General features: G+C 42.4%; 1 long non-coding RNA gene across 1 annotated transcript in view; it reads left to right on the forward strand.

Annotated features, from left to right (window-relative positions):
• LOC124605608 overlaps positions 1-18,356 on the forward strand; it is a 556,596-nt gene extending 538,240 nt beyond the window's left edge. Inside the window, exon 3 of the long non-coding RNA XR_006978664.1 lies at positions 18,275-18,356. This is a non-coding gene — a long non-coding RNA (uncharacterized LOC124605608). The remainder of the gene's footprint in view (positions 1-18,274) is intronic.
• The last annotated feature ends 9,532 nt before the right edge of the window (positions 18,357-27,888 follow it).

The following is a 27,888-nucleotide window of genomic DNA, read 5'->3' on the forward strand; positions in this document are numbered from 1 at the left end:
TTGTTCGCATTGGCGGCACTTTGAACAGTGGACATTGCATTTCAGATGTGTTACGACCCGTGGATCTACCCTTCATTCGATCCCTGCGTAACCCTACATTTCAGCAGGATAATGCACGACCGCATGTTGCAGGTCCTGTACGGGCCTTTGTGGATACAGAAAATGTTCGACTGCTGCCCTGGCCATCACATTCTCCAGATCTCTCACCAATTGAAAAAGTCTGGTCAATGGTGGCCGATCAACTGGCTCGTCACAATACGCCAGTCACTACTCTCGATGAACTGTGGTATCTTGTTGAAGCTGCATGGGCAGCTGTACCTGTACACGCCATCCAAGCTCTGTTTGACTCAGTGCCCAGGCGTATCAAGGCCGTTATTACGGCCAGAGGTGGTTGTTCTGGGTACTGATTTCTCAGGGTCTATGCACCCAAATTGCGTGAAAATGTAATCACATGTCAGTTCTAGTATAATATATTTGTCCAATGAATACCAGTTTATCATCTGCATTTCTTCTTAGTGTAGCAATTTTATGGCTAGTAGTGTGGTATAAAGTTATTTCCCAACTTCATAAACCACTATTACTGTGGAAGCAGTGGGCCGTTAGAAAATTTTAACTGCTAACAGAGGTAAAAAAGGGGCGAAAGTTAAAAAAAGGCGTACGTTACATAAATACCCTTTTTTAGAAGTTGCGAAGACAGATTTTAAATACGTTCAGTAATTGTAAAGCAGCTCCAGAAAGTGGCCCACAAACGAAGAAAGTAAATGGATATAATTATTTATTGCATCTCTAACCATATATCTTCCAATTCCACTAACGTAAAAGGCAACTTGGACTGCGCTCCCGTAAATGAAATTTTCTAACTCTCCTGCCTGTACGTTGTGCGAAATAAATTTCCAGCATCTTGTTCCAATCTGACTTACCGCGCCACATCTTGTATTTGCTTTTTCAGTCTGCGGAGATGTGTGACGTGATTCATTAAGCACTCACTAGACTCAAATTGGGGGGGGGGGGGGCGGCTGTTCCAGTCTCCAACCGGCTATGCAGATCGCGATTTCTCTAAATCACTTAAGGCGAACGCCAGGATGGTACCTTTGAGAAGGACGCGACCACTTTCCTTTCACAATGTGAGGTTGTGCTCCACCTCTAATGACCTCGTCGTCCGCTGTATGTTAAACCGTACTCTTCCTGTCTTCTTTCATTCAGTATATGTTAGTGCAAGCAAATGCATCACCTTTCTCTTCCCGCTGCTTTCTTGTTCGATTGGTACTTGTCATGGAGTTCCGGCAATTAAGACGTAACTATTTCTTTGCGATGTGAGCAGTGGTGTCACTATGTTAGTCATCTTTACACCGTTGTTAAATTCGTTATTCTTTAATTAAGGTCTGGAAATTCAGCATAGTCAACATATGACATTGTCCACAAGCAACTGCATATGTCACCTGAATTTAGCGAGTTTGTGTTACTACTGGGTGCTGTAGTTTCAACGCGTCTGTAGTTTTCTCCAGAGTTCTGATTTCCGTAGTAAATGAATTGGAAAACGTGATACGATCACAAATCTGTCACGATTTCGAAATATTTCCAGCGTTCGGAATTGTGTGGCTGAGGAAGCGGCTGTCATTACCAACACGTTTCTCTTCCGATAATTCGTTTCGAAACGCTCATTAAAGAAGCAAAGCAGAGGTGACGGCCTTGAAGTATTCTCGCTATTTTCCGACCTTCGTTGAGTTTAATCCAGTCTGGTGCCCATTACTTCAGGAGAGGGCGAGGGAGAAATGGGTCACGCGATTCCGTTTAGAACGCTTCAGCTGTGTTGAGGCATTCGAATAAAATCTCATTTTCTGACCCGTGAATTATCAGCAAGACTGGAAAGCTGGAAGAATTAAATTGCGCCCTCGTGTGCTCTGTACGTTGTTGGTGTATGCTAGTCTCAGCCTTGTCGCCTGGAGTGAAAATGATAAATTTCGTTTTAAAGGCTGAACTACTTGTTAAAACGCAGAGTATTTCTTTGAATAATTTAGTACTTAATCAGCGTTTCGCTGTATGGTAAGTATGTTACCAAAAGCGGTCGTTACAGTGGCATTTTTGAAGGCAAAGTACACTCATTATCTTTTCTGATAATTGCAGCACCAATATTGTAATATGAATTTCGTACGATACATTCCATGTATAAGAATACACGTATTATGAAGCATATTGAAAGACAATAACAAACATTTTCCCGATTAAGACATAAAGATTGTTAAGTTCCACAGGTCACTTAAGTACACAAGAAAGGGAACAAGTAATCTGCAGAATTATTGACACATGTCGTTAACATCGATTTGTAATAGGATTTTTGGCACGTATACTGTTTTATAACATTATGAGATGCCTAGAAGACAACATAGCCAGCACGAATTCAGAAGCCGGCCGTAGTGGCCGAGCGGTTCTAGGCGCTACAGTCTGGAACCACGAGACCGCTACGGTCGCAGGTTCGAATCCTGCCTCGGGCATGGCTGTGTGTGATGTCCTTAGGTTAGTTAGGTTTAAGTAGTTCTAAGTTCTAGGGGACTGATGACCTCAGAATTTAAGTCCCATAGTGCTCAGAGCCATTTGAACCATTTGAACAAATTCAGAAAATATCATTGTCGTGAAAAACAGTTGGCTTTTTACTCATATTCAGTAACGAGTGCCGTGGACGGGGGACCTCAGATTGATTCGTTACGTCTAGATTTCCAGAAGGCTTTTGACACCTTTTTTTTACAGGCGGATTCTAATCAGTTTGCATGCCTGTATAGTACCGTCTCAGTTGGGCGAATGGATTCGTGATTTTCTGACAGACAGGTCATACTTTGTATTAACTGATCAGGAAGGATCTGATAAAATAGTGATACCTGGGGTTTCCGAATGAAGTGTTATAGGCCTTCTACTATTCTTATTTTATAAAAACGATTTAGGAGACAGATGAGATATCTGCATTTGATTGCGAGAAATAAAAAAAGTTTTAGGTCAACGTCATGAGTTTTAAAAAATGTCATTAACTTTTGATTACACGCTAAATGAAACAACTTAGAGGTACTAAAGTGCGCGTCATTTATGTTGGCGGCCGAGTTTAGGTTCGTTCTGCGCATCTGACGTCACAAAACACAGTCAGCCAATGAACAGAGAACGACGTTGCCAGATCTGGACTGCAGTGCAGAGCATGGATGAGTGTCTTCAGTTTTAGAAACGTTCAGTCATAAATAAAGTAATAGAACAAAAGCAATGTCTTGATAGCAGACTTTCTTTTATAGAAAGTTTGGAAAAAGTATTCTTTATATCAATTGCTTCATATTCTATTAATTAATTAAATCAAACAATCAATAAGACTCCTAATTCTGGCGATAGCAAGGAAAGGTGTTTGTATCAATCTCACGAACCGCTTTTTCGCAATAAAGAACAGCGGTAATTGTTTATTTCCCATTGCACTTCGACAAAGTGTGAGTAATTCATAGTCATACCAACAGTGTTTGTCAATATTTTGCGTGATGTGTTAGAGTCCTCATGGCGTTCGGTAGTCAGACGAGCTGCGTTAGCGTAACGGCTAAAGTGTATCTGTCACTTTATTTATGTCATTTCATTGTAGCCATTTTTGTTACTGTTTTTGGTGAATAAAAAAAAAAGTGTTGGGCTTCTACGCGGAAGATTATGAGTTCAAACCTGGTGTGGTGCTTAATATTTTAATTATTTAAAAACAATATCGAAGTGCTTTACTTCACGAATTATATTCGTTTGAATGCAATTTTTTGAAATTTCTAGTGCTTTGTGTCTTCATTAACCCTTTCGCTGCTGCAGACACGTGCTCCCCGCATTGCGCGCTGTGCGCGATTTTGTCATCACTGCACTGCTCGCCTGTGCAGACACATGGTGTTCCCACTTCTTTGACACACTTATCATTCGATTTCACAAAAACTATTTGGCCCAAAAATTTGATTTTTACATGTCTTCTTGACTGATACCTTCCCCCCCATAAATGACTTAATTTTGTCTCGATGTTCAACGCAGTTATTATGCAGCATTAAATGTAGTAAACCATTGCACGAAATTTTGAAGAGTTTGCAGAGGTAGAAGTCCATAGCGTATACTTTCCGTATGGTCGATTTTGGTTGCCACAATGTTGAGAATGAAATGTGGACAAGGTACCTAAATTTCATATAAAATTTACTGTATAACAATATCTCATTTGCCCGCATCTCGTGGTCGTGCGGTAGCGTTCTCGCTTCACACGCCCGGGTTCCCGGGTTCGATTCCCGGCGGGGTCAGGGATTTTCTCTGCCTCGTGATGGCTGGGTGGTGTGTGATGTCCTTAGGTTAGTTAGATTTAAGTAGTTCTAAGTTCTAGGGGACTATAGATGTTAAGTCCCATAGTGCTCAGAGCCAATATCTCATTTAAGTACCACATGGGTGTCGTATGTAATATTGAGAAATATTCCGTCTTTCGCGACTGTAACAAAAGTTTTATTTACACCGGACGCGTTTGGCTTTATTTTAAAGCACTTCAATCAATGAAAGGTATGGCACATACACAATGGTACTCATGTTCTCTTTCTTGTTTTTGTTCCACAGTCGCAGTTTTACCAATGGTACTGAAATATATTCCTCTTCTGCAACTGTAATATGCGACTTATTTAGACCAGACGCGTTTCTCTCTTTTGAAGCATCTTCAGTGGACAGTATTTTGTCTCCTCCATTGCCAAGTCATCTTTCGTAGTTTTCTGCTGCGGTAACACAATATTCAACGTTTATGTTGGCTGATCAGTGTTTTAGCAAATAAATGATGTTTGTGTGTGCCACACATAAAAATTATATTTGACATAGCTCAGAGCACTTCAGTGATAGACGGTATATTCAAGTCCTAATGTTTTTGTAAGTCCACAGTTTTGTTTAATGTATTTTGTCTACTTCCTTTTGATTGATTGAAATGCTTTAAAATAAAGCCAAACGTGCTCAGTGTAAATAAAACTTTTGTTACAGTCGCGAAAGACGGAATATTTCTCAATATTACATACGACACGTATGTGGTACTTTAATGAGATATTGTTATACAGTAAATTTTATATGAAATTTGGGTATCTTGTTCACATTTCATTCTCAACATTGTGGCATCTAAAATCGACCATACGGAAAGTATACGCTATGGACTTTTACCTCTGCAAACTCTTCAAAATTTCGTGCAGTGGTTTACTATATTTAATGCATAATAACTGCGTTGAACATCGAAACAAAATTAAGTCATCAGTCAAGAAGATGTGTAAAAATCTAATTTTTGGGCCAAATAGTTTTTGTGGAATCGAATGATAAAGAGTGTCAAAGCAGTCGGAACACGATGTGTCTGCACAGGCGAGCAGTGCAGTGATAAAATCGCGCACAGCGCGGAATGCAGGGAGCACGTCTTTGTAGCAGCGAAAGGGTTAATGCGGCCGTGGTGGCTCTACTTCATGAACTGCGCGCTCCCCCCTAAACGTAAGCTTGCATACTATGCTATACTATGGCGCTGCTTCTATTGGCGCGTGCGTCGTGTGCAACTGGCAACGCAGCAATCTCCCGCGTCTGGGCGGGCATGCGCAAGCCGCCAAGATAAAAGAATTGAACTATAGTAAATACCTAGGCATTATGATTACGAAAAACTTAAATTGGACCCACTGCGTAGGCTGTGTTGAATGGAAATGTAACAAATACTGCATTACATTATCAGAATACTTAGAAGATGTAACATCTTCCAAAGAGACCGTCTACACTATCCATATATATATGTTCGTTTGGAGTATTGCTACTCGGTATGCGGTCTTTACCAGACAGGATTGACGGAAGATATCGAACAAGTTCGAAGAAAAGCTGCTCGTTGCAACGAACTAGAGGCGAGAGTTTCATCGATATGATAACCGATTTGAGGTCTCAATCATTAACACAACAGCGTCTTTCGTTGCGGCGAGACCTTTCAGGAAATGTCAATCACCAACTTTCTTCTCCGAATGCGAAAATATTTTGTTGACTCCCACCTATGTAGGGAGAAATGACCATCGTAATAAAAAACAAAAGAAAACAGAGCTCGCACGAAAAGATTTAGGTGCTCAGTTTTCACGTGCTATTCGAGAGAGGAATGGCAAGAAATAGTCTAAAAAGATTGTATGAACCCTTTGTGAATATGAATTGCAGAGTAGACCTGTAGACGTAGACGCATGTGTATATGACATGTTCAGTATACGATATGTCGGGCGAACGCTCAGACTAAGGAAGCCGTTGCTCTTAGATGAAGAGTTGCTTGTGCGCAGGAACTGACCGTGTTGAAGTATGCCGTGTGATCTTGCTTGAAAGAGCGGCTCTTGCTAGATTTCTAAATTTGCTCTGTACAGGCTACTATCTGTATACAGGGGCTGAGATCGTGTTTTGTATCGAAATATGCCACTGAACAATATAGTCTGAAAGATTTCCATCACCACGGTAGCATATAAACCCATCAGTGTAACAACGGCTTTAACAGTACTCGATGGAAACACCACATCTTCATGTCGATTTGATTATTTGGTTTCTAGATCAAGAAAGCAGACACAACAGCAGGGAAGCCTCTAGTCCAGACCGCAGCAGACGGCGTCAAACTGACGACGCAAAGACACTCAATGCTGCTCAGTGACCTGTGCTGAGCCTACACAGTGGATAATTTGTAATGCTTGAGCTGTATGGACCACATGGCGATTATCCTGTGCTATGATGTCATCACGCGTTCCTATACTCCTTCATCCTTGCGTACGACGGTCTCCTATTTCACTAGTTTCATACAAGCATTACTGTCGTAGCATATGTCTAATGCGAGCCGAAGTCGGTGTGGGAGCCCTACTATTCTGTCCCATTTGAACTCATTCACTTGCTTAGATAGGGGTATTACACTCTTTTTTCGGATCTTTCACTTTTTGTCTTCCCTTTGTATTTTATTGAACTGGGAACCTAGAAACGACGGAGAGGCTTCGTCCCCGCCGTAGCCCTCAGTGGTACTAAACAGGCTACAACAGTCCACTCACCCCACCGCCGCCCCACACCGAACCCAGGGCTATTGTGCGGTTCGGGCCCCAGTGCACCCCCGGGAACGTCTCATTCCAAGCGAGTGTAACCCAATGTTTGCGTCACCACGTACGTGGAGACATTGTTTGCGCAGCAATCGCCGACATAGTGTAGAACCAGCCCGCTTTCGCCGAGGCAGTTGGAAAACCGCCTTAAAAACCATTCACGGACTGGCCGGCAAACCTGACCTCGACACTCATCCGCCGGTCTTCCCGCCCGGAAAGCAGTGCGTTAGACCTCACGGCTAACCGGACGGGCTTGTCTTCCCTCACTCAGATTTATGTAAATTTGGAAATTTGTGGTAAGGTCCTTAGGGACTAAACTGCTGAGGTCATCGGCCCCTAAGCTTACACACTACGTAATGTAACTTAAACTATCTTACGCTAAGGACAATACGCACCCCACGGCCGAGGGAGGACGCGAACCTCCGATGGGGGCAGCCGCCCGGACCGTGACAAGACGCCTTAGACGGCTACCCCGCGCAGCTCGTTTTTTTGTGGCTAGCCTGGTTTCCTTGTCGGCTCGCGAGCCATGTTGGACTTTTTGTTGGCACCTAATACGCTCAGCCTGTGCGTAAGCGCTTTCACCTGTGTGGAATGTTCTCCACAGGTGATCAGGCCGAGAGTCCATCAAGGTGATCAGGCCCTGAAGACCTGTGTTAAACGTAGATTGTAAGTTCTACAATTGCTTCCCATTTTCGAGACATAATTTCCACGTTAGTTTATTCTCCAAATGTTAGGTGTTAAATTTCGAAATCGATTTATGTAAAAATGTAAACGCTCCTCCTCTTTATTTACTGACAGTTTTTAAAGTGTCATGAATCCCCTCCACCCTTCGATCCGCGACTGCTCTCTGCTATCTTAATTATTACTGGAGTACTGTTCAACAAAGACCCCGAGTTTGAGTGTAATCCAACCTAGTGAGAAACAAAAATCCTGACGCATTTGATGCGGTATTCCCAGTTTGATTCTTGGTAAGGGTTACGATGAAACGTCAGACATCATCGTGCTATAATGACGACGATCATACACAAGGACAGCGAAAGCGCTCACTTTTCGATTGTCCTTGTAGCCACAATTGCCTCGTAGGTCGTACTTGTTAGATTTCGTACCATTTGGTTTCTCATTTTTCGAGACTCTCATTGCCTCAGCGACTTGGTGTTTTTTTTTTCGGGTTTCGGTAATTACTTTTCCGAGAGGATAATTAGCGTGTTGACCTTAAGAGATACCAAATTTAAAAAAATTTGGAACACCTCTAAAAAATAGTTCCTTCTTGTTGTTTTAAATCGTAGTTAAAGGGTAAACCACAGAAAATACAGTGTGCACGTCGAACTGGAGAAACGCACAGAGCCATATTTCCCGCTTTGCGGACGGTCCGCCGTCCGCCGTGGTGGCGCCGGCAGGGGTCGCAGGTGTGCACCAGTTCGGCCCGTCCCGGAGGACGCGACCGGCGGGAGCTCCATTTCCATGCTACTGGTTCTCCTTTAACCGGAGGGGGCGCCCAGCCCCGCTGACGTAGCTGCCTAACATAGGTATCGATATCCGCCCAGCTGCCGCCTTTCGGCCGTTTGTATCCACCGGAGCCGTGGCTTACGTTTCTTTACGGAAATACACGAGCCGATGGCCTACGGCAGGCTGAAGAGCCTCAGCTATCGAAAAACCAGACAGAGTGTACAGGCGTCTAATTTATTTATTATTTTATATCGTGTTAATACAAAGGTATTATGAGGTTGGCCAAAAAATGATTTGTTTTTTTGATTGGTTTTTGTCGTAGATTTCAGCTAGCCACAAGCAGTAAAGAGAAAATAGAAGAGAACTGTCTAGTTTGTTCGTAAGCATATTACACATCATAACTGTGATGTTAACTGGCAGTTTATGCTGAATGAAACTCTAAGCCCGATAGCTTATAGCTTTAAATCTTTTCTTCCTTGTACGTAGCAGCCAACTTGCTTTTCTGAGGTATCTTTCTTGTGGCATTCAAAAAAGTTCAGGCACGCAGACACGTCGAGAATCGCACATTTCTAACAACTTTCGTCTCTCGCGATAATGGATTTTGATAAGGATCGCAGGCTTATCAGTAGAAGTCAACAGCGGGTAAATATAAATACTTATGATAGAAATTGCCAAGAACTGCAAAAGATGAAATGAGTAATATTGGGAATAGGAGGAAAAACTCCAGGGGGTCGGGTAACTGATCATTTCAATAAAAGTTACGTGCATATTAATCTCGAATGTGTATATGAAGGGCGTTAGTGATGGTTGTTTCGCCGAAGCAATCAGTAGTCTTTCTGTGGTATGTGTACTGGTTTGAAACGTACCGAGAGATTAAAACTTTGGGCTGGAAGGGGCCTAAACGCTCAACATTTTTGGTGAAGTGAAGCGCTAAAGTCGGGTCGTCAGTGGTACCTATATAGTTTAGTCGGTAAGAGCATTGCCCAAGAAAAGCAAGGTTCCAAGTCCCGGTCTGGCTCACGGTTTCAAATTTGCCCATTAAAATGTTCGTGCTTCAAAACGTATTAGGAGATGGTGAATATACGATATGCAGAAACTTAACTTCATTCATCTCATGAAATATAAAGACGATATATATTTAAATAACTGAGGGTGTCTCGATACTGCTTCTACACTTTTCCGGTGCTGATGATGATGATGAAACCCTCCATTCTGTGTATCTTCTCCTTGATTTTGGATTAAAATAATGCGTCCTGTATCTTCCTGTATCTCGTACTCGTAATAACTTGGCTTAAGAAAAAGTTGGTTTCCTCAAAATCGAATTCAAGAAAGTGGGAAAACTGCTTCGTTTTGTTTCTGCGGCGGTGAAGGGTGTGTCCAGTCGCTCTGGTAGCTGCGCGGCCAGCGCGGCGGATTGCTAGCAAAGGAGCCCGGGTTCGATTCCCGGCGGGGTCGGAGACGTCTCCGCTCAGGGACTGGGGGTTGTATTATTCGTACGTTCGTACCGTCATAACTGACATTACACCATTCGGTTGGCTGTATAGCCACGCCCCGAAAGCCAATCAACAAAAAAATAAAAAGAGCGTGTCCACCGCGCACACAGTTTCACAAAATCCATACATGGAGTGAGTCTTGCGTGCCGCAGTAGTCGCGTATTGCTCAAATTTTGCAGGAGTGTGTGGCAGCTATAAATTACGTTGTAACAGATATTATTACATTTTTCTGTCAATCGTCGATGACATTAATGCAGTCTTTCTCATTCAAATGACTCTATGTATGTATTCCGTGCCCCATTGGAAAGGACAAAGACTTTCTCCTTAGCCATCGTGTGTCCATTGTCGTAAGTCTGCGTTTGTCTTTCGCCACAACACACACTAAAATGACATTGGAACATCTATCGTCACCAAGAGTAGACTGGCAGCGGAGCTGAGTTTGAGCGATAAGACTGACGTGCATCTACATGTACAGACTTGTCGGCAATCTTGCATGTACACAAAGCTCCAGCCCATTAGTCTTTTGCAACTTTGTCAAACTTCATGCAGTTCATGCAAGAGCGTCAAACTTCCGTCCACACGTAACGTTTTATTTTGAGAAATCTGGCATGATCATGCAAGACTGACGAGCAAACGTTACATGTAGAGCAGTCTTCAGATCGCCGAGGTTGCTAGCAGCCGTCGCGTAAGGATGTGAAATGTTGCGACTGGTGCCAGTATGTAACGAGCAGTGTTTCTGAGGCCTATGGCTAACTTTTCATGAAGTAAATGATGCATAGAGAAAAGTGTACCTACTTCACACAGTCTAACAGAGTCATTTTCGGTAGTTACGAGTTGTGAAGAATATGAGATTAACCGGTTCTCGTTCTTTCTCAATTGAAACTTTGACATTGACAATAACGACATTTGAAGTTAGGTGGCGTTCAAAACACTAATACTCGTATTAAAACGAATCCAAGAAAAAATCAAATTACCTGAAATAAAGTATTTTCACTTACTTTTTTTTCTCGTAAATTATAGGAAGCAATAGCCCGGAATAATGTACAATTCATTATTGTAAAGTACTGCTGGCAACCGTAACCAAAGCTGTCATTGTACCTTCGATTAGTACCACAGGCCCCATGGAAGCCCAAGTGAATGTAAGAACGTTCAATGTACCTCACACCACAGTAGTACCCCACCGACCTGCGTCTGTGGCGTAATGCCTGTTTCGATCAGCCGTTGGCCTGCATGACGGCGTATCCGGACACGACCACGCACATACGGCACGTTGTCACTGATTCTTGGTCCAGTATGGATGATACCGGACCCACTACAATCGTACCTGACGACGTCGTCGTTATCGACATGGGAACAAAGCGTTGTCTACTGTGCAGCCCGATGTTCAACAATTTGCGCTGAACACTGTACTACGAAACACCTGTGATTGCACCAGCACTGTAGTCTGTCGCCAGACCTGCCGCGTATCTTGCTTTCCAGAGCGGGCAAAGCTCTCGCCTCCACTCTCTGCGATGAGGCGTAGACGTGCGACACCTTCTCGCGTACTCATGGTTTCACCGTCCTTCAACCACTTTCCTTAAGCCCTCGCCACACGGACCGTGCTGTCGAACTTCAACGTGCTGCAGAACGCTCAGGAACGATGGGACTTGTGCGCACGGTACGTATGCCTCAATGAGATACACGCGATGGCAGCGCTCTGCAGCGGTAGTTATCGGCTGTAACTGGCTGTTTACGAAACGCACGGTCGTAAAATTCTTACGTTCGCTCTATTAAAACGCACATTTCCTCCCTTGTCCGTGCGCTAGTCGTTTTGTTCTGCCTGTAGTATTCATAAATGAAAATTTCAGTAACAATGACCATGTCCAGGCACTAAGGACATCGACTTATAAAAGTTCAATTACAAATAGTGCGATGCAAATTTACAATAGTTCTCCGCATAAGATAAAAGTTACTTCATTAGTCTCAATTTTGGGTTAAACCCTAGCGTCATTCTTACGTATAACTGTTCCCACTCAATAGCAGAACCTGTACAACATGTAAAATAGAAAACTTGAAACAAGAAAGTGCAAAATATCGTACACAAATAGTGCAATCTGTCTTGTAGATAAAGTCAATCGAACAAACTCACTCCTCAGAAAGAGCGACTTATATTTACGTATTATCGAAAATGGTATGGTATTCTTCTATTAACCTAGTTTTGAATATGAAGTTTAGTATAAAAACGTTTTTTAAAAAGGTGTTTCGTTAGCGTTTAGCAGTTTCACACAATAACATCACATTCAGAAAACGAATTCATTTTAAAAATAATTATATGCTCTATAACACATTCACATTTCAGTCTCTAGTGCGGAAGTCTGCAATAAACTGTCCATTGAATTGTTTCTTAGATGACAGCTTTGTGGAAATAACATTACATTTTTTGCATTAGATTGTATGTCAAAATTTTATCATAAGTTATACATATTGGAATCCTGAGGAAATTTGCATACTTAATTCTGTATTTAGGATGACGAGATACTTTCCCGTGTTCATCCCGTAAGTATGTCAGATATTGTAAGGTGTCCAGTAGGATGCGAACGAGCAACACATCACGTGTCATATTACAAATCTGCGTCTCTACCCATTACGATACGCCGACTACAAATGATTTATAACTATTCTTTGCATCTTAGTGTCCCCTGAAAGCTTTAATCGTAGATATGTCATTAACTGACATTTAATTATAACCAAACCAAAGATAATGCGTTATTGATGAATCCTCAATATTCAGTTCCCTTGAAAAGTAATACTTTCCTAATACGAAAGTTACAATAATTCTTTTACCAGCAATGACGTTTCCCGTCATTTAATTACAACGGATGGTACAATTAACAACAGGTTTTCGAGGGATCCGCATTTTCTGGTACTTAGAAGGCGCATTTATGCATAAAGGCTTCAATTGAAAGCCAAAATGGCGTCTCGCGACTCTGTACTAAAGAGAGAAGGCGTCATCTGACTTAGGTGGCGTTCTTCCATCTCATTGGACCACGTTCGAATGCACGTTCAGAATATCTGACACGCTAGACATTGTTCTGCACGCTCATAAAGACTTCGCAACGTCCTTTTTCCACGAGATAACGTCAGAGACTCTGTACGCTCAACGTTCAAATGTACAGTTCGAGTCCCGAGTGCTTTAGTTAGGTACGTATCACACGAATAGCAGAGCAGCTTCGCCATTTTCGATTTTTTTTTTTTTTTCAGGTATCGGACTATAGCAATCTGCCCTTTTTCAAAGTGGATTATATTTGGATTTTTCACATTTGCGGCCCATAGCGTCGCTAGAATGATTCGACTGGTCGGAAAGCCAAATCTATGGTCTATGATCTATGATCTATTATCTATGATCTATGGAACAAGTACTAATCTAATCTAATCCAATCTAATCTAATCTAACGAAGTTAAAACACTGAATGAAAATTTTACTGAAATATTTCACTTGAAACAATAAGAAACGTAAGCAGCTGAAAACTAAAGCACGAAATTTACTTAACGACTTCAATGCACGGAAAACTCTTAAAAAAAACACAGTGAGCGAACGTTTCCGAAAGTTTATTAAATCGTTATTTCGTCACAAACAGCACGAAACACCACTGAAAACTGTTAAATTGAATAACTATATAACAGAGCACAAATAACTTTGTCAGTACTTAGCTTTATTACCGCTACAGCCGCAACTGCACGCCGCAAAATGTAAACACACTACTGAGGCGTGAGGCTTGGACGAACGATGTAAACTCACTCGCGAATAACAGACCACTCGAGTCAATACCACAGGAAGAAATACTGAGATTAATGAAAATCCACTAATAAGCAACTGAAGACTAAAACGTTATAAAATATTGACGAGCAATTTCAGCAGCAATCCTGCACACGTGACGTCACACCACATTGCGTGGTCGGACGAGTCTCGTTTCAAATTGTATCGAGGGGGGAAGACAGCCTCTTGAATCCAAGGACCCTGCATGTCAGCAGGGGACTGTTTAACCTGGTGGAGGCTCTATAATGGTGTGGGGCGTGTGCAGTTGGAGTGATACGGGACCCGTGATACATCTAGAAACGACTCTGACAGGTGACACGTACGTAAGCAGCCTGTCTGATCACTTGCATCCATTCGTGTCCATTGGATTCCGACTGACTTGGGCAATTCCAGGAGGACAATGCGACACCCTACACGTCCAGAATTGCTACAGAATGGCTCCAGGAACACTCTTCTGAGTTTAAACACTTCCGCTGGCCACTAGACCCCCAGACATGTACATTACTGAGGATGTCTGGGATGCCTTGCAAAGTGCTGTTCAGAAAAGATCTCCATCCCCTCGTGCTCATATGGATTTATGGACAGCCCTGCAGGATTCAAGGTGTCAGTTCGCTCCAGACTATTTCAGACATTAGCCGAGTTCATGCTACGCCGTGTTGCGGCAGTTTTGCGAGCTCTCGGGGGCCCTACACGATATTATGCAGGTGTACCAGTTTCTTTGGTTCTTCAGTGTAGTTCTGCCGCAGATTGTTGAACGCCGTTTTTCTCGGACACATACATTGTACATCACGCGGTTATGGTTATGTTGGGATCTCAGTTTAAATTCGGAGCTAGAAAACCCGTCGTCTGCCGCTGTTTAGATTACAGTCGTTTTCAACGAAAGGAATTCTGAACAGGAAACAAAATAGCTTCATACATTGAAAATACTGCTGAGCTTAAACTTTTTTAAACATGCACATTAGAAAAGATAAATATTCCCCTCTTGCAACTGAAGGGAGAAACTTTATAAGATAAAAAATTTTATTTGATAAAACAAGTATCTCTCTTTTGCCTCGTCTTCTGTCCCCCACCCCCTCCCCCAACGTGTGCAATCGCAAGATATTTCATTAACATTCAATGCTCCTCACCCCATAGTCAACCAAAATACCTAAAGAAGAGCACCAATATATTCACAGTGTCTTGTAAAAGCAACCCAGTACAAACGTAACTTCCTCAGATTTACAAATAAAGTAAAGAAGCACGAATTCTGTTGGTGCTGGACCATGAAGTTGTTTTTGTATGTCAGTCCTTAAAACAGGTGGAAATTTAAGTTCCGGCGTACACTATTTGTTAAGAAGTGTAATGAATTGCACAATTAATTGATTGCAGAACAATGTGTGTTGGTCAACTACCGCCAATAGTTTCACATTTTCCTATATCAGGGAGAGAGACACCACCATTATGAGTATGCCTGCAACAGAGCTGGCGTTCGCCGTGCCTAGCGGACGTGACGTCACGAACAAGCGCCGAGGCCTTCCTTTGAGTCGGTGTTGTTATTACTCGTACTACGTCGTCCATACGGGACTTGGTTCGATGGTCAAACGATTGTACGTTTGTACGATTCTCCTGCGTGAACAGTTTCATGGACGTGAAATTTGAAGAAAGAAAAACTAGGTGATGATGACTATGACTAAGCGTCGTTAAGTTTCCTCACCTCTGTGCTGTGACCTCCACAGTTACAGAACGTCAACGCGGCTTTTAAGAACTGCCTCATGTAGTGCGAGGGGTGAGGAAGTGCGGTCGCGGCCCGTAATCCTAGGTACACCAGCCGGTGAGAATAAGGCGATGTGTTAGCGTCGGAATGTGTCCTGGGGGAGTGGGCGGCTGGCAGTGAGCGGTGGCCCGCCGCCCCCCTGCGCTCGCCGGTATTCCAGTGGCGCGCCGGCCGCTCCGGCACACGTCAGCGGCGCTAAGTTAGCGCGCTCGCGTGACGACGCTGCGCCGAGAAATATCGGCGCGCCACGCGCTCATCTGAATTGTTAAGTCGCGGGGCTTCGCGAAAACGGCGCAATCCAGAATGTAAACCTTGACGGGCTACTGTTCACCAGCCCGCAGCACGGAGTGTCTCTCCTTCTTGTATGAAATACGTTTTCCAATTTATCATTCACTCTAGCCACCAGTATTTGATATCATTTTCATTTGCTTTGTACTGAGTACTAATATTTTCACCGACCAGTCATGCTTTGCGAATCGTCTTCCATAAACGTGGATAAACTACTTTCTTTTGGCAATATTATACTTCTACTCTCATCACTGCCGTACTAGTTTCTCTTCGCCTCTGTCGTATCATTGCTACCTTCCATTCCTTCTCCGCCAATTTAATTTTCAGCATTTGCTGTCGCAGCAAGGCTTAGAAGTGTGAAAGCGGAACCCTTATAGGATTACTTTCTTTTCCTTCTGTTAAAATAGTTTTTCTCAGGAACGGGTAAGCGTATCAAGTTGAAATTTGTCCCATACTAAGGTCTATACTCGCTTGGTGAGCAAGATATATGAGACAGGCGAAATTCCCTCAGACTTCAAGAAGAATATAATAATTCCAATCCCAAAGAAAGCAGGTGTTGACAGATGTGAAAATTACCGAGCTATCAGTTTAATAAGTCACAGTTGCAAAATACCAACGCGAATTCGGTTGGTAGGACATGTTCTGAGGCATCGAAGGATCACCAGTTTAGTATTGGAGGGCAGCGTGGAGGGTAAAAATCGTAGAGGGAGACCAAGAGATGAATACACTAAGCAGATTCAGAAGGATGTAGGTTGCAGTAGGTACTGGGAGATGAAGAAGCTTGCACAGGATAGAGTAGCATGAAGAGCTGCATTAAACCAGTCTCAGGACTGAAGACTACAACAACAACAAATGAAGCATGCGTTACCACTTATGCCTCTACTCGTTAAGGTTTGAGCCGTTTATAAACATTTAATTCAGGTAATACACTTCAACATTTAGATGAGTTCAACATATGTAACCTGGTAACAAGCAAAATATCAGCCGGTATTCAGTCTCTTGCCACACTTCTGCAACATGTGTGGTGTGATTGTGGCAGTGGAATCTCTGAAGCGTCGTTGCAGTGTCACAATATCAGGAACTGCTGCTTTGTACTAATTTCTTTCACATACCCGCAAAGAAAGAAATCTATGGGGGTAATGTCAGGTGATCTCTGCGACCGTGGAACTGGGCCGTCTATGCCAAGTCACCTGTTGGGATATGTTTCATTCGGAAGATTGCAGACTTCTAGAGCCCAATAATGGGGAGTGTCATATTGCTGAAAGATGATAGCGTCTTGCATGTCCTGTAGCTGGGGAAGGCATAATTCACCAACATGACTAGATAAACATACTCACTTACATTGCTTTCGAGGAAGAAAAATGCGTCAACCAGTCGATCATACCGTAACCTCACCACACCTTATCCTGTAGACTGTCCCGAATGTATTCCCGTACGATACGAGAATCGTGTGATCCCCAGATCCGGACATTATGGCGGTTAAGTGAGCCACAAACATGAAATGTAAGCTCATCGGAAAAACACTCACGCTTCAAAAAATCGTTGTCCTCGTCCAAACGGTTCAGCACGTCCACTGCAAAATGCTCACGTATAGGTGATTTGGTAGTAATGCCTGAACAATTTGGATCTTGTACGCATACAATTCAAGACGTTTGCGAAACGCTTCATGCACTGCACACTTTGGCACTTGAAGCTTCGGCGAAGCTTGTGTAATCGATATCTGTGGCGGCCCCGTGAATGCGGTATGAACTACCTGCGCGTTGTGAAATAGTGCTCTACCGCTGCTTGTCCTTTTCTGAACCCACACCGTTGCTAAAAAAGTTTCCGTCGAAGTTCCGATTAACGAGACATCAGGTGCTTTCTTGCCATAATAGATTGCACTTTCGCTGCACAGCAATCGGTGATTTGGTTTCTGTTAGTCACACAGCACACTGAGTTTCTCGGGTGGGGGTGGGGGGGGGTGCCATTTTTACAATACAGCTCACACAGCGCTCCATGTGACGAAAGTTCTGAATGAGACACAGCTGTACGGAAACTTTATAATTTTCCTAGTAGTCCTGTAACAAAAACAAACGGTACCACGACAAATATAATTAATATTTAATCTTGAAATCAGGATAAACTTTTATAGATACACTGTACTACTGGCTAATTTTTGCCGCTAAGCTCGGTTCCAGACATTGACTACGCTGAATGTTAGTTCCTGAATATTGATCACGGTCTCCTGGCTATAAAAAGAAGGTTTTTCTAAAGACGTTTCGCTGCGCAAGCGATAGCCATTACCCACGATCGCCCAATCAGCAAGGTTGACACATCGTTCTCTCGTAGAGATTTTGTATGTGTGCTGATGTGTTTGCAAACAGGAAGAGGTGGCGATGTGTGGCCTGTAATTTTCAGTGTGTCTTGTTCTCCCTTCCAGGCTATCTGTGACGATGACGGGCGCTCGGGCGCAGCTGGTCACGTGACTGTCGGATGGCGTCCTCTGCAGTCTTCTGCCTCAGCCTGCAGATAAGTAAGTACACACAAACACCATCTTCTCTCTGTGGTAAGTGGCAAAAATAGCCTTTTGAAACTTGTTATGAGGATCAAAGGACAAACTTCATATTTCTGACTAATTTTCACTCGCAAAATAATATGAAATACTATAGATAGGCCTATTTGTATTATAAAATCAATAGGAGAAATTACTTTCGCGGACTTGAGCCAGTGTCTTAAAGTTAGGTTCACGTGGGGAGCAGCATATGCGAATAATGTCTTCAAGGTGGGCGGCCGATAATCTTGAACGATACTTGTTCTTAAAAAAAAATTAATTTTTGAAAATGAATTCACAGATACTTGAGGAGCCAAACATAGTAGCCAGGTACATGGCTAATTTTTTGCAATTTTCATATTTTTCTGGGACGTGTTTACTGCAAAATTCCTCAGCAGATGCAGGTTTATACGTTTGCAAGAAAATGTCTTGCTGCAAGTGTATTAGCTCCATTTGGAGAAAAGGCTTTGAAAGGCAAAACAACTTCGCAGCCAAGTCCGTCCATTCTGCCGCTGGAGAAACTTCAAAAGGAGATTTTAAGAATCGTGACAGCTTATCTATCTCTGAAAAGTCTTACGTTAGAACCTTGCCGCAAATCCCTTCTTAAGATGTGATATAAAATTTGAGAATACTGAAATGTCAATTTCAGAATTTTTGTACTTTCAACGTTGCAGCCCAGTCAGCAATCGTGATAATCTAATATATAAGAAAAAATCAGCCTCGAGTGCGGTAATGAAACCAACTGAGGTTATATATAGTTTCTTATATATTATTTCAGAATTATTTATGTATTGAAAAATTGTTGGAAAGTGAACAAATTCGTGACTTCCCATGTCTTTTTCAAAGATACCCAGCTTTCGACGGAAAGAAGACACATTTTGCATCAGATCACATATTAATTTCCCATTTCCTTGTAACTCGGTATTGAGCGCATTTAAATGTTTCAGAATGTCTTTCAAAAAAGCCGCAGCTAGCATACTGCGTTCGTTTACTAGGAACTCCAAAAGGTTTCTTGCTTGTTGTGAATCCAAGTTTTCTAAGAAGGATGTTACTACTTCTTTTATTTCCCTAAAGCGTTCAATCACTTGACCTTCTTTTAGCCAACGAACGTTATTGTACTGCACTAAGTCAGAATGCGCCGAATCACACTCAGTAAGAAACTCTTTGAACTGTCTGTGCTGAAGAACACGAAGAGACCTTATAAAACTAATCAACATGATGAACCTGTCGATTTTTTCTTTCTTAGTCAGTTTTCCACAAAGGGCTGCTTAGTAAATTATGCACTGATAAGATAGTAGCCCAGCATTCTTATTTTTGATTCACTTTACTAGTCGCTTTTCTTTGCCGATCATCGCTGCAGCCCCGTCAGTTGAAAGAGACACCATTCTATTATAACTAATGTTCGATTTTGTCATGAAGTCATCGAAAACCTTAATAAATATTCTCCGCGCGTCTTGCCTTTCAAAGGCAATATTGTTAGCAGTTTTTCCCTAAATTCTTTACTTTCAGTTTCCAAAAATGTCAGGAAAATGGACATTTGTTCTTCATCAACAACGTCGCATGATTCACCTAGTGCTATGTCGTAGCAAGGCGTCTTCGGCAGATGTTCGAGCAGACTGTCTTTACTGGCACCTGCCAATTTTTCGGTTCTCCTTGTATTACTTCTTGCCGACAATGGAATGCGGAATACCTTGAACTGCGGCAGAAACATCCTTCTTCTCTTCAAAAAGTGCCATGGCCACTTCCAGCGTATGTTTTTTGTACTATCTCAGAGTTTGAAAATGGCTTGTGGTGTTTATTAAGCGTCCAGCACACACGCATCGCTGCTTCTGCAGAGTTTTCTTGTTCGCTCGTAGAGCGAACTAGGAAGGCCGTACTTTTTTTTATAAGAAGCTCGAGATATGCCTGGAGTTTTTCTTGACGAGCATTACTACCTAGAGGAAATTTGTTACGGAACTGCTGATGAGTTGTTTTGTAGTGTCGCTTTATATTGGCACTTTTAACAAGAGCGACAGGTCTGTTGCATATGAGGCAAATTGGAAAAGGTCCACGTCTATCAGGCAGCGTAAAACAATATCGTTCACTCCACTCAGTCAGAAACTTCCTATTTTCACTACCAACTTTACGCTTTTCAGGATCCATATCGGCGCAAAAGGAACGTTATAAGCCACGATAATAACGAAACGCTCCGTGCGAAAACGCAGCTACTGACGAAGTGTCATAAAGTAGCTCTAGGCTGTCGTTCTAGTTACGAGCACAGAAAATGGTTTTTAAATGAATACGCCTTCTCTGATTTAATAGAGGTTTCAGAGGTTGCCAGTGTATAAAATCGATTTTTAAAATTTCCTTGTTCAGTGAATAAAATTCTCGTGTTGCATTAGTATGTGCAGAACTTTTACGTGGACCGACACACACACTGCGCCGGCCGGCCAGCCTGCTCTCTTCCTCCCCTGCTTTTCAGCGCACGTCCTGCGCTGCACAGCATAGCAACCATGCATTTAATCTACCTGTAACTAACCATTACGAATTCTAATTACTCAGCCGTTAATTTTAGACTTCTGGGAAATATTACAACAGTGGTGCTCAAATGATTTGTTATCTATAGAAAAATATTTTTAAACAATTTGAGTTCGTGATTTATACTTTAAAAATATTTTAGGCGGGCCAGTTTCTGACTTTCCGCGCTCCGGACATGGACCACTGTCCGCGAGTTGCCGACCACTGTCCTAGACGAAGTTGAGCAATATAACTGACACTTTGGCTTATATCATCAAGTTACTTTTTCTGAAGCTTGCTGCCAAACTTAAAGCTAAAAACTCAACTGTCTTATAAAACTAACCACACGTGAATTTGTACTGAGCGTATGTGGTTACCGAACATCTAGTGGTCCAGTTCCTTTCTTCAGAAATACGAGACAGTATTAGTTCGCATGTTGTGATGTAGGACAACTTCCTCAAAAAAATAAAAGGAAAAGTTGTAAGGTTACAATTACAAGAACTACAAAAGTTAAAAGAAAAGATATTTACAGTGTAACCTAAACGTGAATTTCTAATGAGAATAACCACCAGACCAGTCTAACGATCAATATTGTGATGGCAGGTACACAGTTCGCAGTTGTGTACTACAGTACAAACTCACTACAGAATCTGTTTAGCAGGGTTGCAGGCACTTTTTTTTCCAACAACTCTCTCTCTCTCTCTCTCTCTCTCTCTCTCTCTCTCTCTCTCTCTCTCTCCCCTCCCCCTCTCTTCTTTGGCCAACCAGGGGGTAAGTGAGAAATTAAACTCCTCATTTATTCGTTTGGTTCTCTGGAGTGTTCTGTCACCTTTTCACCATATCTCTCTTTCTATTTCCTGAGACCACTTCACACCTATGAATCCTCTGGCTTCTACCGTACCGGGCGAGGCGGCGCAGCAGTGGTTAGCACAATGGACTCCCATTCGGGAGGACGACGATTGCAATCCCCCGTCCGGCCACCCAGATTTAGATTTTCCGTGATATCGATAAATCGTTCCAAACAAATGCTGGGATGGTTCCTTTGGAAACAGCACGGCCGATATCCTTCAGCATCCTTTACTAATCCCAGCTTGTGCTAGGTCTCTAAATGACCGCGCTGTCGATGCGACGTTAAACTCTAATCTTCCTTCGTTTCTTTCTTTCTGCTTTTGCCTTGAAATCATTCTAAATTTAACACACTTCTGCAAATGTCTTGCTGCTCCTTCTGCTTTTATGTCGTATATTTCTAAATCTTTTTTGTACTTCTGGAACAGCTTGTTATTAATTTCTGTTCCTAGAAATGCTGAAAGATTTGTTTTGTCAGCTTATTGTCATTCATCTTGAATAAACGACCCAAAATATTAGTCTTCTTCACCTTATTGTTTCCAATATTTTTTCCTATACCTTCATATACAACATTATTCATAAGTACCTCCATGGCTTGAGAAGGTGACTAGGACATCTCTCTGCCGCGCGGGATTAGCCGAGCGGTCTGCGTGCTGCAGTCATGGACTGAGCGGCTGATCCCGGCGGAGGTTCGAGTCCTCCCTCGGGCATGGGTGTGTGTGTTTGTCCTTAGTATAATTGAGGTTAAGTAGTGTGTAAGCTTAGGGACTGATGACCTTAGGAGTTAAGTCTCATAAGATTTCACACACATTTGAACTTTTTTTTTTTTTTTTTTTTTAGGACATCTCTCAAAGTTTTGATTCGTAGCACGCGACGTGGCGTAGTTGCACTAGGGGGTAGACGTTTCAGACCGTGTAGACAAATCATTCGCTCGGTATTGTCTCATCGAATTAGTTCGCTTCTGCAGATAGCCAACCCGGTGAACAGATTTTCAAAGCGGGCTACTGTCGCACCTTCCCAGGCAATCCGTGTCAGCGGCTTTAGTGAACTGTGGCTAGTATTGACATTTGCTGCATAACAAACAGTGTCCACATAAAGGCATCTGTAATTTGAATCAAAAAGCTTGAGAGATACTCTGTCCACTGATATGTGTCTGTTTCCTGCGTAATTTGTAATGTTCATATAGTCGTCGTCCGATATCTGTGAGGTACAGTGTGGTTACGATTCAACTTCCGCTACTTTAAAGGGCCCCGATGAAAAACGAGTGATCGTAGGACAATGAAACTTTTTGGAAACATTTATAAGGACCTACGGAAGAGAAATAACGAATAAACCATTGGAAGAAACACAATTTCCACATGAGACGATAACATTTGTCAATTGCGTCGTTACCTACCATGTTTACGTTCCACCGTACAAACATTTCTCAGTGCGATGACCACCTGTATTCACGACAGCGTGGAGCCGCACCAGGGATTGCTCTGCTGCTCCTCGAGACATCTCAGGTGGGACGTGCAACCTCGAATGTTCAGCTGTCGTAACATAGCTCGTGCACTGCGTGAAGATAGCACATACGTACAACATTCTTATGTATAGCAACAGTAACTTCAACCATTTATGGCGCAACTGACCATGGGGCCCACCCAGGAGCACTTCCCAAATAGCCAATTAGTTCGATCTTCCGAACCATGCTCTTCAACCAATATCCAGAAAGAGGACCTCTCCTTAATCATTTAATGCAGCGATACTTGTGAAGAACAGCAGCACTATTGATGTTGTTTTCACAAAACAGCTATAAGAGTAAAGCCCTGCTCACCATGTGGAGACCCATGTTGACTGTTTGCAAACTAGTACCGGCGCCTAACGGCAGGCCGTGCCACTAACACTTCTAACAACGCAAATCCTGCAGCGCGCAATCTGAACATCATTCCTATAAAGTTGGGTGCCCATACGGTAAATAATTTTCCGTCTGCACTAGCTCAAGTAGCGAAATTTTAAATATAAGCACTTTGTACTCATGACTAACTCTGTATTTCATCAATACTTCCTATTTTCTAAGCTACTTTGATTTTTATTCGGTCTAAAATTTTCCTTATGATTCAAAAATGGTTCAAATTGCTCTACGCACTATGGGACTTAACATCTGAGGGCATCAGACCCCTAGACTTAGAACTACTTAAACCTAACTAACCTAAGGACATCACACACATCCATGCCCAAGGCAGGATCCAAACCTGCGACCGTAGCAGCCACGCGGTTCCGGACTGAAGCGCCTAGAACCGCTCGGCCACATCGGCCGGCTTCCTTATGATTCTTCGGTCTAATTCAGTGCTAGGCATTCAGTTGTGTAGAGTCTTTGTAGTTTCGCTTCTGCGTTGCAATGCATTACTTTTTCGTTTCTTGAGATGCATTTTTTTATTGTAAACATGTTTTCTTACAATACATGTCCTTCCCATTGTAACCTTTAATTTGCGACAGAATTTTCTAACCGATTTTCTTCAACTATCTTTCGAAAATACTTGAGCTTTTTGATCTTTTCTGTTTGACTTTAGTACGTGTGTAAGAATTTTACTACAGTTTCTGTTAGTGATAAACATGGTTCTTTTTGCAAAGGATTCTTAAACCGTTTTTAATCCAATCCCTCTATTTTTACGATTGAGTCTCTCAGTTTAATGTTTCATTCATTAAACCTCATCTCTCTCTAGACAATATTAGCGGTAAATACGATTAATTTTTTTCTCTGAGAACTGTGATTTATTTATTCGTTTTGAATTTACAATGCGAATTTTAAGTAAGAGATTACACCATAAAATAAGACACATTCACCGGTACATAATACAAAATTTTACACAATGAGGCTTATTTTGTAAGTTAGTCAATGGGATTGTCAGTCAGTTTAGGTATGTCCTCAGGTTCACCACTTAAGCCACGCACAGTGCAGTCGATCATGTGGCCCATCAATTGGTTGAGTCCACATTCGTATTAAGGGTCGTTCGAAGCACCTCATATTGTCATCATCTCCCGACATCTTCCGACCTTTAGGGTAGTCCGTATTCTTCTCGGCAGATTAAAGCCCTCTATTGGAATGTTTGGATCACCAGCCAGGCTTCTATTCTTGACACTGGTTCTGCTCCACAACCTTTTCCATTCCTTTCCTGGATCGTAAGGAAACACCCCTTCATCTGTTCGCCATAGGCGTGACTCTGATTTCAAGTGGTTTTTTTTTTGTCAGGTCCTGATTTATAGGAAGATTTGAATTCGACTGTTTTTTTTAAATATATTCTCAGTATAGTAACTGATTGCCTCTGATTTCAGGTGGTGCTGTATTAGTTAGAGTGCGTAACCAGTCAGTAGACGTAGGTCAGAGCGTTCCATATATTATTCTCATTGTTGCTGTTAGTTGAGCATCGATTTTTGATACGTGTGGACTTCTGGCCCACACAAGTGCACAACACTCGGCCACGCTGTATACCAATACCAAGGCTGAAGTTCGCAAGATATTTGCACCTCACTACGAGGTTATCCCAGTGAGTTTGGAAAGAATAGATTTCAGTTTTTATGTTGTATCATCTTTATGGGCTCTGTACGTTGGAGTCCGATGAAGCTTTACTCTAAGGTACCGTTTAATGGTTTGGTTATTCATGCAAGTGTTCGAATTTCTTTTGAGTTCTCTGTTATTAAGATGCATGCTTTCACTGAGTGGCTTGTGTGGATTGGATTGTAGATGCAATTTGGTGTAATACGGGTGCGGCTGGTTGAGATCGTCGTTCCATTTCTGTAATATATTTTACGCAATGGGGAATGAGCCTAACGTTTCCATATATGGTATGGAAAACAACGTAAATGTGTCACCGGCGTTCACCGTCTCCTTGCACAATACGTTTGGAGTCTGCTCAACGGTGATTACATTGAAGGGCAGTGTAGTTACATGCTGCCCTACGGTGCAGTTTGCTGACGTGGAACTACAGCTCAAAAAACTGCCCCGGAGGTTTTGTACAACGCAGGTTCTACGAGCGTAATGCGGGGCCCCGGATGTTCGATGAGCCGGAGTGAAACTTGTGCGGCTGGAGAGCGGCACTGAGTAGGATGCTGAGGCGGGACAATGGACTTTTATTACACAGTAAAGCCGATTTATCAGCCAAGTTGCGGATGGGAACACACCTCCGGCGTCCGTCCCCAGGATAGCCGCCGGGCAAACAGCGTGCGCGCCGCGAGTAAATTAAAATGGCACCGAGTCCGCGCAGCGCGCCAACCCACGAGAAGTGGTCGCACGCCGGTCTCATTAAGTTTACCGACACGTGTGTGCAGTACATTATTACGTGCCATCATGCGAGTCTGGAGGTATACTCTTCTGCGGGCTGTTATATATATGCGTTCATGTATGAGCGACAAGGCTTTGGACATTTACAGACAATCTGATTTCGTTTTCCCCTTTTCGCAATAGTAAGCACTCGTCAGCAGGTAAACCAACAGCTTCCATTAGCAACACTAAAACAATGTCATTAGTGAAATGCACAAAAAAGTCACTAGTGAAATGGTTGCTATATACAAATTTTTTGTCTGTATATCTTCCACTTAGAATCGTGTCGCTATAGTTTTCAGTATGTCAGGCAACTGAATAGACAGAAACCATGTCAGCCTCTCACGATCGCACGAAATCTTGTAATAAATAGTAAGTGTCAACATGGGATTTTGGAGATACAGTGGATTAAAGTTTGCAATTGATCCACAAATGCGAATAATTTTTATCTAACATACATTTTGTTCTAGATGGCTGTTAACATCTATATTCTTCCATACAGCCGTAAAAACAACAAGGAAGAGACTAGAATAAATCCAATATAAAAAAATAAACACATTCGTGTAGTGGAGACACCATTACGTTATCCGAATCACATATTTAGTATTTTTTCCCTCTTCAGCAACTGTAGTATAAGCAACCAGTTGGCTTCTGAGGAAAGATTAAATTGCTTATATGCAATTGGTTGCTTAATATTTCATTATCGAAGCACATACGCTAACAACAAAACATAATGATACATAATTATGTGAGAACATTTACTCAGACTAACTAGAGGACTTAACTGTATAGCTCGTTTGCTTGAAAGTACTTAATCACTCACTACTCACATACCAGATGTATCCATTGTTTTGCTTGTACCGACAAGAAAAAAAAAAGGTTCAAATGGCTCTGAGCACTATAGGACTTAACATCTGAGGTCATCAGTCCCCTAGAACTTAGAACTGCGTAAACCTAACTAACCTAAGGACATCACACACAGCCATGCCCGAGGCAGGATTCGAACCTGCGACCGAAGCAGTCGCGCGGTTCCGGACTGAAGCGCCTAGAACCGCTCGGCCACAAAGGCCGGCCGACAAGAAAAATCCACGATGGTCGGGAGGGATGTAATCTCACTGTTTCTCAGTGAGTCCGGGTCCGTTGTATTTAATCAAAGAGTAAGACCTGAGTTTTGCCTCGCACATTTCCTGAAACTTAACTTTGCGCCGGATATTACGACTTAATATCTCGCAGGTAAATAAAGATGATTAGTATTCTGAAGTCATCTTCCACCTGCAGACATGCCTTAGAACATCAAAGTCACCAATTTCCCGTATTGTTTTGAAATTTTGCCTCCATTCCTTTCACCTACTTTTTCAAAACGTTTAAGAGGACACTGGTAGCCTTCTTATATCTACAGTTTTTCTTGACTGAAAAACATTCTCGCTGCCTGTACCACACCTCCTCAGCCTAAACTTCCGTTGTGAGGTTTACCTAAACCTTTTCCGGGGAGATCTATTCTTCTGTTCTTCTGTGTATGCCCCCGCAGCAAGCAGCCACTGGCGTTTATCATGGAGTATCGCCCTGACATATGTTCAATGAAATTTGAACTTTTTCCTGATATACTGTGTTGCTCTTAGGTGGCATCGATTGCCGATTAACTCAAAATATACGACAGTGGGGCTTACCGTTGTGTTCCCCCGAGCCCTTCAATTGTGAATCATCCTGCGGAGAATTTGAATAAAGTGTGTGGAACAGGTATGAGACTAGTTATATTTTGATGGCATTTTTCAAGATTCAAGTGGCTTATTATTTTTCATGTACATAAATATATTGTACAACTGAAAAGATTAAGGAATAAACGCGGATTCGACATTGTCAG

Source organism: Schistocerca americana, chromosome 3 (genome assembly GCF_021461395.2).
Source record: "Schistocerca americana isolate TAMUIC-IGC-003095 chromosome 3, iqSchAmer2.1, whole genome shotgun sequence".
NCBI classification, from domain to species: Eukaryota; Metazoa; Arthropoda; class Insecta; order Orthoptera; family Acrididae; genus Schistocerca; species Schistocerca americana.